This window comes from Gossypium hirsutum, chromosome D01, assembly GCF_007990345.1.
Source record: "Gossypium hirsutum isolate 1008001.06 chromosome D01, Gossypium_hirsutum_v2.1, whole genome shotgun sequence".
NCBI lineage: Eukaryota > Viridiplantae > Streptophyta > Magnoliopsida > Malvales > Malvaceae > Gossypium > Gossypium hirsutum.
The window spans coordinates 41,543,492-41,556,081 of NC_053437.1; positions in this window are offsets into that span (position 1 = coordinate 41,543,492).

The following is a 12,590-nucleotide window of genomic DNA, read 5'->3' on the forward strand; positions in this document are numbered from 1 at the left end:
TTTGTCATATGTTTAATTACTAAGCTATATGCTTACTCGTTTTATTTTTCCCTTGATTATAGTGATTTCCATCAACTCGGAATTGGGACGGAGTCAGACAATCATCTACACTATCATCCACGTTTGGGTATTTTGCTACTAGTATTCCGGAAATTATGGCATGTATAGACGACTTATGTAATGGGGCGTCACCATGTAAATATATGTTATGGTTCGATTTAAAATGTAGTGTTTATTAATGGTTAAATTTTGTTTGTTTATACAACTGAACTTGGTTGGAATATTGAATTATGTTTGAAAACTTGCAGGAGGTTTAAGCAAAAATAAGCAGAAATGCTGTCGAATTTTTTTTTTAAAATTTAGTAATACCTCATACTCTGTTCTGATCGGGAATGCGGGTAAGGGGTGTTACATTTTAGTGGTATCAGAGCTACAGTTTAGTCGATTCTCGGACCAATAAAATATGTGTGAAAGTCAGTCTATACATGCCATAAATATATTGTGATAGTGTGATGATTTCTGACTATTTAAAATTTTATTTTATATAGTAAATGGACTTTGACCGAAGTGTGGCAGATGATGTTGAAAGTAACGCGCCGACTCCCGCACAAGCGACCGCGCATGAAGAGAGTAGACATGAGACACATGGACAGGATGAGGCTCGGGAAGCCTTCCTCCGGATGATGAGTGATTGGTATACAGAATATGTCCGTGTAAATCTGAATGTTCCACCTTCTCCACCCCTTCCTATTCCTCAACCGGTCCCCGTAGCTCCACGAATTGCTGAATTGGTGAGATCAAGTAAACCACCCGTTGACAGAATTCGAAAGCATAGGCTGAAGATTTCAGGGCTAATGTTGATGATGATCCGGAAAAAGCTGAGTTTTGGCTTGAAAATACTATTCGGGTATTTGATGAATTATCTTGTACTCCTGAGGAATGTTTGAAATGTACTGTGTCTTTATTGAAGGATTCGGTATACCGTTGGTGGAAAACATTAATATCGGTGGTTCCAAAAGAAAGAGTTACCTGGGACTTCTTCCAAGAGGAATTCAGAAAGAAACATATAAGCCAGCGGTTTATTGATCAGAAACGCAAGGAGTTTCTCGAATTGAAACAGGGCCGAATGTCAGTGGCAGAATATGAACGGGAGTTTGTTCGGCTTAGTAAATATGCCCAGGAATGTGTACCTACAGAGGTTATTATGTGTAAAAGATTTGAAGAGGGGCTAAACGAAGATATCAGATTGCATGTTGGGGTTTTAGAGTTAAAAGAATTTGTGGTATTAGTTGATCGGGCCTGCAAGGCTGAAGAGTTGAGTAGAGAAAAGAGAAGGGCGGAGATGGAAGCTCGAGATGTAAGAAAGAGGTCAATGGGCAGGATATTTAAATCCCAACCGAAGAAGTTTAAAGGGATGGATCCACGACCAACTGGTTCAGTTGGGTATTCACGCAGAGACCAAGGGAGGTCATATTCCGGAGTTAAAACTCGAGCTACCTCAGTGGCAAGTGTGGGCAATGTAGGAAACACCAGACCTGAATGTCAACAGTGTGGCAGACGACATACTGGTGAGTGTTGGGGATTTAAACGAGCTTGTTTCAGGTGTGGTTCTCAAGAGCATTATGTAAAAGATTTCCCTGAAAGAATAGAGGAAGAAAAATTACAAAGAACTGGATCGGGTGATATTGTCAGTAGAGGCAGACCACCGAGAAACGTGGGGAGCAAAACTAGTGGTAAAAGTGTGGTAAAAGATGCAGCTGGAAGATCAGAAACTAGAGCGCCTGCCAGGACTTATGCCATACGCACTCGAGAGGATGCCTCATCTCCCGACGTGATTACTGGTACATTTTCTCTTCATGATATTGATGTTATTGCTTTGATTGACCCTGACTCTACTCATTCATATGTATGCGTGAATTTGGTATCTAGTAAGAAATTTCCTATTGAAAACACTGAATTTGTAGTTAAAGTATCAAATCCTTTAGGCAAATGTGTCTTAGTCGATAAGGTTTGCAAGAATTGTCCCCTGATGATTCAAGGTCACTGTTTCCCGGCTAATTTGATGTTGTTACCATTTGATGAGTTTGATGTTATTTTGGGGATGGATTGGTTGATATTGCATGATGCCAAGGTAAATTGTAGACAAAAAATCCTTGAATTAAAGCATGAAAATGGTGAAATTCTCTGGGTTGAAACAGAGGAGCCGAATAAATTGCCTATGATGATTTCGCACATGTCTGCTCAGAAATACTTGAGAAAAGGATGTGAAGCTTATCTTGCTTATGTGCTGAATATTGATATAACTGGGTCGAAGCTTGAATCAGTGCCGGTAGCCTGTGAATTTCCAGACGTATTTCCAGAGGAATTGCCTGGGTTACCTCCGAATAGAGAAGTTGAGTTTTCTATTGACTTGTTACCTGGTACTGCACCAATTTCTATTGCACCGTATCGGATGGCTCTGACTGAGTTGAAAGAATTAAAAGCTCAGTTACAAGAGTTGACAGATAAAGGATTTGTGAGACCGAGTTTTTCTCCTTGGGGTGCTCCTATGTTATTTGTGAAAAAGAAGGACGACTCTGTGAGACTTTGTATTGACTATCGTCAGCTCAATAAGGTGACTATAAAGAACAAGTATCCTTTGCCGAGAATTGATGATTTATTTGACCAATTAAAAGGGGCAACAGTGTTTTCCAAGATCGATCTGAGGTCTGGTTACTATCAGTTGAGAGTTAAAGAGTCTGATGTGCCGAAAACCACCTTTAGAACGAGGTATGGACACTATGAATTTCTGGTCATGCCTTTTGGGTTGACTAATGCTCCGGCTATTTCTATGGACTTGATGAACCGAATTTTTCGGCCGTACTTGGATAAGTTCGTGGTGGTGTTCATAGATGATATTTTAATCTATTCTCGGGATGAATCTGAGCATGCAGAACATTTGAGAACTGTATTGCAGATTCTGAGAGAAAAGAAATTGTATGCTAAATTCAGCAAAAGTGAGTTTTGGCTTTGTGAGGTTGGATTCTTGGGACATATAGTTTCAAGTGAAGGTATTCGAGTTGATCCAAGCAAAATTTCAGCAATTGTTGATTGGGAACCACCAAAGAATGTGACCGAGGTTAGAAGCTTTCTAGGCTTAGCTGGGTATTACAGACGCTTTGTCAAGGGATTTTCGATGATTGCTTCTCCTATGACTAAGTTACTACAGAAGAATGTCAAATTTGAATGGACCGATAAATGTCAGCAAAGTTTCGAGAAATTGAAGGCATTGTTGACTGAGGCGCCAGTGCTGGTGCAACCTGAATCAGGGAAAGAGTTTGTAATTTACAGTGATGCATCGTTGAATGGTCTTTGGTGTGTGTTAATGCAAGAGGGCAAAGTAATAGCTTATGCTTCAAGACAGCTGAAACCGCATAAGAAGAATTATCCGACGCATGATTTAGAATTGGCTGCTATTGTTTTTGCTTTAAAAATTTGGCGCCATTATTTGTATGGTGAAAAGTACCGAATCTTCACTGATCATAAGAGTTTGAAGTATTTGATGAGCCAAAAAGACTTGAATTTGCGGCAACGAAGATGGCTCGAGCTAATTAAAGACTATGAGCTAGTGATTGATTATCACCCCGGGAAAGCTAATGTGGTTGCTGATGCCTTGAGCAGAAAATCTTTATTTGCTTTGAGAGCTATGAGTACGAGATTAACTTTATCTGATGATGGTTCAATTTTGGCTGAATTGAGAGTTAGACCGTTATTTCTTCAGCAGATTCGGGAAGCTCAAAAGAAAGACAATAAATTGCAAGCCAGAAGAGCTCAGTGTGAAGCAGGCATTGATTCAGATTTTCAAATTGGTTCAGATGACTGCCTAATGTTCCGGGACAGAATATGTACCGAGAAATGATGAGCTAATTCGGACCATTTTATGTGAGGCACACAGTGGTGATTTATCAGTTCATCCAGGTAGTGTGAAAATGTATAATGATTTGAAGAAGTTGTATTGGTGGTCGGGAATGAAAACGGATATCTCAGAATTTGTATCAAAGTGTTTAATCTGTCAACAAGTGAAGGCTGAGCATCAAGTACCATCGGGTTTACTTCAGCTGGTAACGGTTCCAGAGTGGAAGTGGGACAATATTACGATGGATTTTGTGACAGGATTGCCTTTAACTCCAAAGAAGAAAGATGCTATTTGGGTAATTGTTGATAGATTGACAAAGTCAGCCCATTTTATTCTGATACGCATTGATTACTCACTTGACAGGTTGGCGGAATTATATGTTGCTGATATAGTGAGATTACACGGGGTGCCTAAATCTATTATATCGGATAGAGATCCGAGATTTACTTTGAGGTTTTGGATAAAGTTGCAGAAAGCCTTGGGTACGAAATTGAATTTCGGTACTGCGTTTCATCCGCAAACTGACGGACAATCAGAAAGAGTGATTCAAGTTCTTCAAGACATGCTCCGGTGTTGTATTTTAGAATTGGAAGGCAGTTGGGAGAAATATCTACCATTGGTTGAATTTGCTTATAACAATAGCTATCAGTCAAGTATACGAATGGCACCGTATGAAGCATTATATGGGCGTAAGTGTAGAACTCCTTTATATTGGACTGAGCTCGGTGAGAACCGGATTCATGGAGTCGACTTGGTGAAAGAAACTGAAGAAAAGGTGAAAATAATTCGTGACTGCTTAAAGGCTGCTTCAGATCGGCAAAAGTCGTATGCGAATTTAAAGAGGAAATATATTGAGTTTCAACTAGGTGATAAAGTGTTCTTGAAAGTATCTCCATGGAAGAAGATTCTGAGATTTGGTCGTAAAGGCAAATTGAGTCCACGTTTTATTGGACCATATAAAGTTATTGAAAGAGTTGTCCCTGTAGCTTATCGGTTAGCATTACCACCGGAGTTGGAAAAGATACATAATGTAATTCATGTGTCGATGTTGCGACGTTATCGTTCAGATCCTTCACATATAGTTTCTCCTACAGAGATTGAGGTTCGACCAGATATGACTTATGAGGAGGAACCGATAAAAATTCTGGCTCGGGAGGTCAAACAGTTAAGGAATAAAAGTGTAGCCTTAGTGAAAGTGTTGTGGCAAAAACATGGAATGGAAGAGGCTACGTAGGAACCGGAGGAAATTATGAGGAAATAGTACCCAAACCTCTTTTCCGGTAAGATTTTCGGGGACGAAAATCCCTAAGGGGGGGAGAGTTGTAACAGCCCGATTCTAGGTCTAGTCGGAATAGTGGTTTCGGGACCACAAATCTGACAAGAGAAAATATGATTATTATTATATTTTCATGGTCTAAAATTTTACGGAAAAATTTCGTAAAAATTTCGTTCGAAAATTTCGACGTTTGGGCACTCAATTTAGTCAAAAGGACTAAATTGTAAAAAGTACAAAAGTTGAGTTCTACATGTTAGAAGTGTCTAATTGTTATAAAATTATAAATTTGGGGTCCTTATATGGTAATTAGACCATTAGTTAATTGATGGACAAAAATAGACATAAGAAATGGGTGAAATAGATTTTTTTTAAATGGGGGCATTTTAGTCATTTAGTAATAAGAAGAATTAAAAAGGGAAAAAGATGGCAAAATGTGCTTATCTTCTTCATGGTGAACAAAATCAGCAAGGGGGAAGCCATAGTTAGGGTTTTAAGCTTCCAAGCTCAATAGTAAGTGATTCCAAGCCCCGTTTTTAATGTTCTTTACGTTTTTGGAGTCTCAGTAACTTAATTTAGCTTATTCTATCAATAATTCGTGTTATGGTTCATATTTGGAAAAATACCCATAGGTGAAATATGTTTATTTTGCTGTTTTATGGTGGAATATGAAGCTAGAAATTATGTTAAACAACTTTTTCTAAGCGATTTTAAACGACAACGGGTAAATTGACATAATCGGTAAAAATAGTTAATGTTCAAAAGTATGTGTTAGAGTGAGAATTTGATGTTGCCATAGAAGGGGAAAATGTTCAGCGTGTCATAAAACCTAAGAATAAGTGATGAAGTTTAATTTCCGAGCTTAGGGACAAAAATGTAAATATGTAAAAGTTTGGGGGCAAAATTGTAAATATTCAAAAAGTTGGGTAGAGGATTATTTTAATAAATGTGAACATTAAACGAGTTAAATTTGCTATTATAGATCAAGAGAGACGGGAAGATTATCTTAAACGAGGAAAAGAAAAGATAGTGGACTGAATTGCAAAATTACGATATTTTGCACCGAGGTAAGTAAACATGTGACTTAATGTATTATTTTGATATTATTTGATATGTGTTGAGATTTATTTGAATATAAAATAAATGTTTGGCAAGATTCCAAAAATGTTGTTAAATTGGGAAAGGTGGTAAGGGTTTGCAAAACACGGTTTTTGGTTGAACACTCGGAATAGGCCGGAGCATATTGCATATAAAGGGGTTGCTGTGTGATGATTCCCCGATTCATTGGTGGTTGCTAAGTGCTGATTCCACCGTATTTTAAATGTGAAAGGGGGTTGCTAAGTGCTGATTCCCCCGAGGGGTTGCTAAGTGCTGATTCCCTATTCATTGGTGGTTGCTAAGTGCTGATTCCACCGCATCTGAAATGTTAAGGGGGTTGCTAAGTGCTGATTCCCCCAAGGGGTTGCTGTGTGCTGATTTCCCGATTCATTGGTGGTTGCTAAGTGCGGAATCCACCGATAACGGTTAACATTCTGAGTGTTCAACGACTAAATTGGGAAGGTGAATATTCATATATGTGGTGGACAAGTTTATGGGAGGAATATTGGTTTGATACTTAATCAACCCATGTATAAGATGAGAGGAAAATCAAAAATACAAGAAGAGACAATTTGAATGCAAAATTGTTTTGAATGACAACAGTTGGGAAAATATGAAAAATCACCATAAATGGTGAAAAATGAATTAGAGGTTAAACAATATATAAAATTTAAGCTGAATGAGTCTATTTTCATATGAAAGAAATAGAGCAAGCAAAAGAGTTGTATTTTTGGAGATATTTGAATTTTACTGAGACAGGGCTGGATTGATTTCGAAATCCCCTGTTCCAACTTTGGAAAATCACCAAAAATTATAAAAAAATAATTATGGCTTGCAATATATATGCCTGGATTCCTTTTTGAGTATATTTTTAATAGAAACAAGCTAGAACATTTTTTGAAACTTTTACAGAGAGTTATGTGAATTTTTGTAAGGGGAGGTCAGGACTATCAGGAAGTGAAACAGGGGAAGATCTAAAGAATAATCTGTACTAATTGGCTCAACCAAAAATTCTGAAAATTTTATGATAGAAAGATATATGGGTCTAGGTTCAGGGAAAATTTACGGAATTCAATTTTGAGCCTTGTACCTCCAGATAAAAATAAATTAGTGGTCATGATGCAGAAAACCAGCTTGCTGGAAATTACACAAACAATGAAATTTATTTGTGAATAAATTTATACTATGGTGTAGTCATGTGAGAAATTTATTTATTTGTCATATGTTTACTTACTAAGCTATATGCTTACTCATTTTTATTTTTCCCTTGATTATAGTGATTTCCATCAACTCGGAATTGGGACGGAGTCAGACAATCATCTACACTATCATCCACGTTTGGGTATTTTGCTACTAGTATTCCGGAAATTATGGCATGTATAGACGACTTATGTAATGGGGCGTCACCATGTAAATATATGTTATGGTTCGATTTAAAATGTAGTGTTTATTAATGGTTAAATTGTGTATGTTTATACAACTGAACTTGGTTGGAATATTGAATTGTGTTTGAAAACTTGCAGGAGGTTTAAGCAAAAATAAGCAGAAATGTTGTCTAATTTTTTTTTAAAAATTTAGTAATACCTTATACTCTGTTCTGATCGGGAATGCGGGTAAGGGGTGTTACAGAGCCCAACACTGTTGAAGTTGAAAAGGAGCCAGTTGCACTCAAGATTCAAAAGAAGTTCAACCAAGTGTTGAAATTCTAGTTTCACCAGAACCAAATCTACAAAACCCGACAAAGTAACCTCAAGACTAGCTAATTCTGAACAACTAACAACGTTGTTAGATGCAGAATTGCCGCCAAAGATGAATCAACCTGAATCAGTCCCAGTAATGAAACCACCACTACCCTAGCCTCAAAGACTTTAGAAACAGAAGCAGGAGATTCAATTCAAGAAGTTCCTTGACGTACTCAAGCAACTTCACATCAACATCCTGTTGGTTGAAGCACTTGAGCAAATGCCGAACTACGTCCAGTGCATGAAAGATATCTTGTCTAAGAAATGAAGACTTGGAGAATTTGAGACGGTAGCTCTGACGAAGGAATGCAGTGCATATCTTCAAGACAAACTACCCCTAAAATTGAAGGATCCTGGATGTTTTACCATATCGTACAACATTGGAGCAACATATTGTGGTAAGGCATTATGTGACTTAGGTGCAAGTATCAACTTGATGCCTATGTCAGTATTTTGGAAGTTGGGGATAGGAGAAGTTAGACCAACTACAGTTATGCTTCAACTAGTAGATCGATCCTTAGCATATCCAGAAAGAAAAATGGAGGGTGTATTGGTACGTGTAGATAAGTTTATTTTCCCTGCTGACTTTGTAATTCTAGATTTTGAAGCAGAAAAAAAGTACCAATCATCCTAAAAAGGCTGTTCCTAGCAACTGAAAGGACCCTTATTGATGTGTAGAAGAGCGAGCTCACTATGCGTGTTCAGGATAATCAGGTAACATTTAACGTCTTTAAGTCTATTCAATTTCCTTACACAGTGGATGATTGCTCTGTAGTGTCTGATTTAGAGGATTTAATAGTGGAGAAGGAACTCAACTGTGTTGAGGACCCACTGGAAAGAATTTTGACATCGGATCCTCCAAATGATGAAGAGGAGGATGAATACTTTGCTTTGCTAGAAGCTAATCAAAGGGGATTTAATCCACAATCTTGTTTTAAATCTTTGGAGTTAGAAAAGAGGGACTATTATCAACTAAAAGCGTCGATCAAGGAGCCATCTAAATTAGAACTTAAGGTATTACCTTCTCATTTAAAATACAGTTATTTAGATAATGTTTCTACTCTGCTTGTGATTATTTCAGCAGAATTGACCACTAAGCAAGAAGAGAAACTTATCTTAGTTCTGAAACAATTCAAGAAGGCCATCAGATGGACCATAGCCGATATTCGCGGTATTAGTCCATCTGTATGCATGCACAAGATTATCCTGGAAGATGGCAAAAAAGGGACGATCGATGGAAAACGGAGACTGAACCCCATCATGAAGGACGTAGTAAAAAAAGAGATCATCAAGTGGTTAGATGCAAGTATCATCTATCCCGTCTCATACAGTTCATGGGTAAGCCCGGGCCAGTGCGTGCCAAAAAAGGAGGTATCATGATCATAGAGAATGAGAAGAATGAGTTGATACCAACTAGAATGGTTACGAGATGGAGAATCTGCATCGATTACTGGAAGTTCAACAAGGCGACTAGGAAAGATCACTTTCCTTTGCCATTCTTGGACCAAATGCTGGATAGACTCGCTGGACAAGATTACTATTGTTTTCTCGATGGTTACTCAAGGTATAATCAGATTACAGTAGCACCGAAAGATCAACACAAAATGACATTCATCTGCCCGTACGATACATTTGCATTTAGACGCATGCCATTTAGTTTATGTAATGCACCTGTTACATTTCAAAGATGTATGATGTCTATTTTTACTGACATGGTTGATAAATATTTGGAAGTTTTTATGGACAATTTTTCAGTATTCGGAGATACTTACGATGATTGCTTAGCCAATCTAACTAAGGTAGTAAGGCGATGCAAAGAAACGAATCTCGTACTCAATTGGGAAAAGTGTCATTTTATGGTACGAGATGGAGTTGTTATAGGCCATCGGATAACGAGACATGGGATCAAGGTAGACAAAACAAAGGTACATGTTATTGAGAAACTCCCACCTCCAACATCTATAAAGGGTGTTAGGAGCTTTTTGGGCCATGCCGGTTTTTATCGAATATTTATCAAGGACTTTCCAAAGTTGCTAAACCCTTATGCAAATTACTGGAGAAGGACTCTATATTCATGTTTGATGAAGAATGCTTAAAAGCCTTCAACGATTTGAAGATTCGATTAGTACGGCATCCATAATCGTCACATCAGACTGGGATTTGCCATTCAAATTGATGTGTGATGCAAGTGACTTCGCAATTGGAGCTGTCTTGGGCCAGCGAAGGAACAAATTTTTTCATCCCATCTACTATGCCAGTTGAACCTTAACATGAGCTCAACTGAATTATACGATAACAAAAAAAGAGTTACTTACTATTTTGTTTGCTTTCGACAAGTTTTGATCTTATCTGGTAGGTACCAAAGTGACTGTCTATACGGACCACTGAACAATTAAGTATTTACTTGAGAAGAATGACGCTAAGCCGAGGCTTATTCCATGGGTACTTCTACTTCAAGAGTTTGATCTAGAAATTCTAGATCGAAAGGGAGTCGAAAATCAAGTAGCAAATCACTTGTCCAGATTGGAGCCACAAAAAGGGAATTCTCCTCTTATACCAATTCAAGAGATGTTTCCAGACGAACATATCCTAAAGGTAAATCATGTCCATAATACCCCTTGGTTTGATGATATTGCTAACTATTTAGCTTGTTGTTTGATGCCAATTGATAAGACGTATCAACAAAGGAAAAAGTTTCTTCACGATGTGAAGTAATATTTCTGGGAAGATCCATATGTGTTTAAAAAGTGTGCAGATCAGATGATCAGGAGATGCGTGGCAGAAGATGAAATACCGAAGATTTTATACCACTGTTACTCAGCTCCAAGTGGGGGACACTTCGGAGGTACACGTACAGCAGCCAAAGTGTTGCAAGCTGGATTCTTTTGGCGAACACTATTTAAGGATGCATATGCTTACGTGAAGAGCTGTGATCGATGTCAAAGGGTTGGAAATGTCACCAACAGAAATGAGATGCGTCGAACAAACATCATTGAGGTAGAGTTGTTCGATGTATGGGGTATTGACTTTCTTGGTCCTTTTCCTCCGTCTTGTGGTCACAAGTACATACTAGTAGCAGTAGACTATGTGTCTAAGTGGGTCAAGGCTGATGCATATCCGACAAACGATGCTAAGGTTGTGATGAAGTTTCTGCAGAAACATGTGTTCACAAGGTTTGGAACCCTAAGAGTTATCATTAGTGATGAAGGCTCCCACTTTATGAACAAGTGGTTAAAATGGTTATTGGACAAGCACGGAGTGAAACACAAGGTTGCAACAGCTTACCATCCGCAGACAAATGGGCAAGCTGAACTGGCAAATAAGGAGATCAAAGGCATACTTGAGAAGGTAGCCTACCCGAACAGATGAGATTGGTCCACAAGATTAGATAATGCTATATGGGCTTATAGAATAGCATACAAGACACCGTTAGGGATGTCACCCTATAGGTTGGTCTTTGGGAAAGCCTGTCGTCTACCATTGGAGTTAGAGCACAAAGCTTACTAGGCTCTTCAACAGCTTAATTTGGATCCTAAGCTCACGAAAGAGAAACTGATGTTCCAACTCATAAGTTAGAAAAGTTCCAAATGTTCTCATATGAAAAAGCCAAATTACTTAAAGAAAGACTAAAGAAATGGCATGACATTTGATAACGAAAAAAACTAGGTGCCTTTCTTTGTGAATATTTTCAAAAAGCATCTAGAATAAATGTAACACCCCAAATCCGATCTAAACGTTATGATTGAATCTGACGATGTCACATTGTAACACCCCTTACCCGTATTCGACGCTGGAATAGGGTACGAGGCATTACCAGAACACCGACACTTATAAACATGTTAAACCGAGTTATAAAATTTCATTCAAATTTAAACTCTTCAAATTTTTAGGATGCTGTTATAAATCTTCACGTTATAACTTCTAAATACTATATTTGTAACAAATAGGGCTTCTGAGACCCAATGCATACTCATACAATTCAATACTTCATTTCCATTTCATTTAATTCATGATTCTCATGTTCACCATTCAATTCCATTTCTCAATCCAATATACATTTCAATACCAGAATAATTCATTTAATGCAAATCATATCATTTGCAATTTCCATTTAATTCACGTACAATTCAATTTCATTACGTTCAATACTAATACATGTTTATCGTTTAACTTAACGTCACCTTTTTGCATCATTTTACACTTCAAGCATGAACCTAGTGTTTCATTTCCTTTCCACTCCCATTTCCTATGCATATCACACAAGATATAAACATTACACTCAACCATAGTCGCAAGCTAGTCTTTTTGAAGACTAACCACATTATAAACCATTTTAATAAAGATTAAAAACTTTAAACCTTACCACTCTTTTATGATCACTAGCATATTTCCATCTAGACATTTACCATCTCAATGCATAATTTTATAAATTTAATGTGGCGTAATCCAGCCACAACTTGGCCAAAGCCTAAGCATACACACCAAACATGCTAGCCAAATAAACATATAGTATAAGCATTATAAACATGGATAAGCACCACATTTATTTATGTATCAAACTTATCGACATGAGTTAATTCAT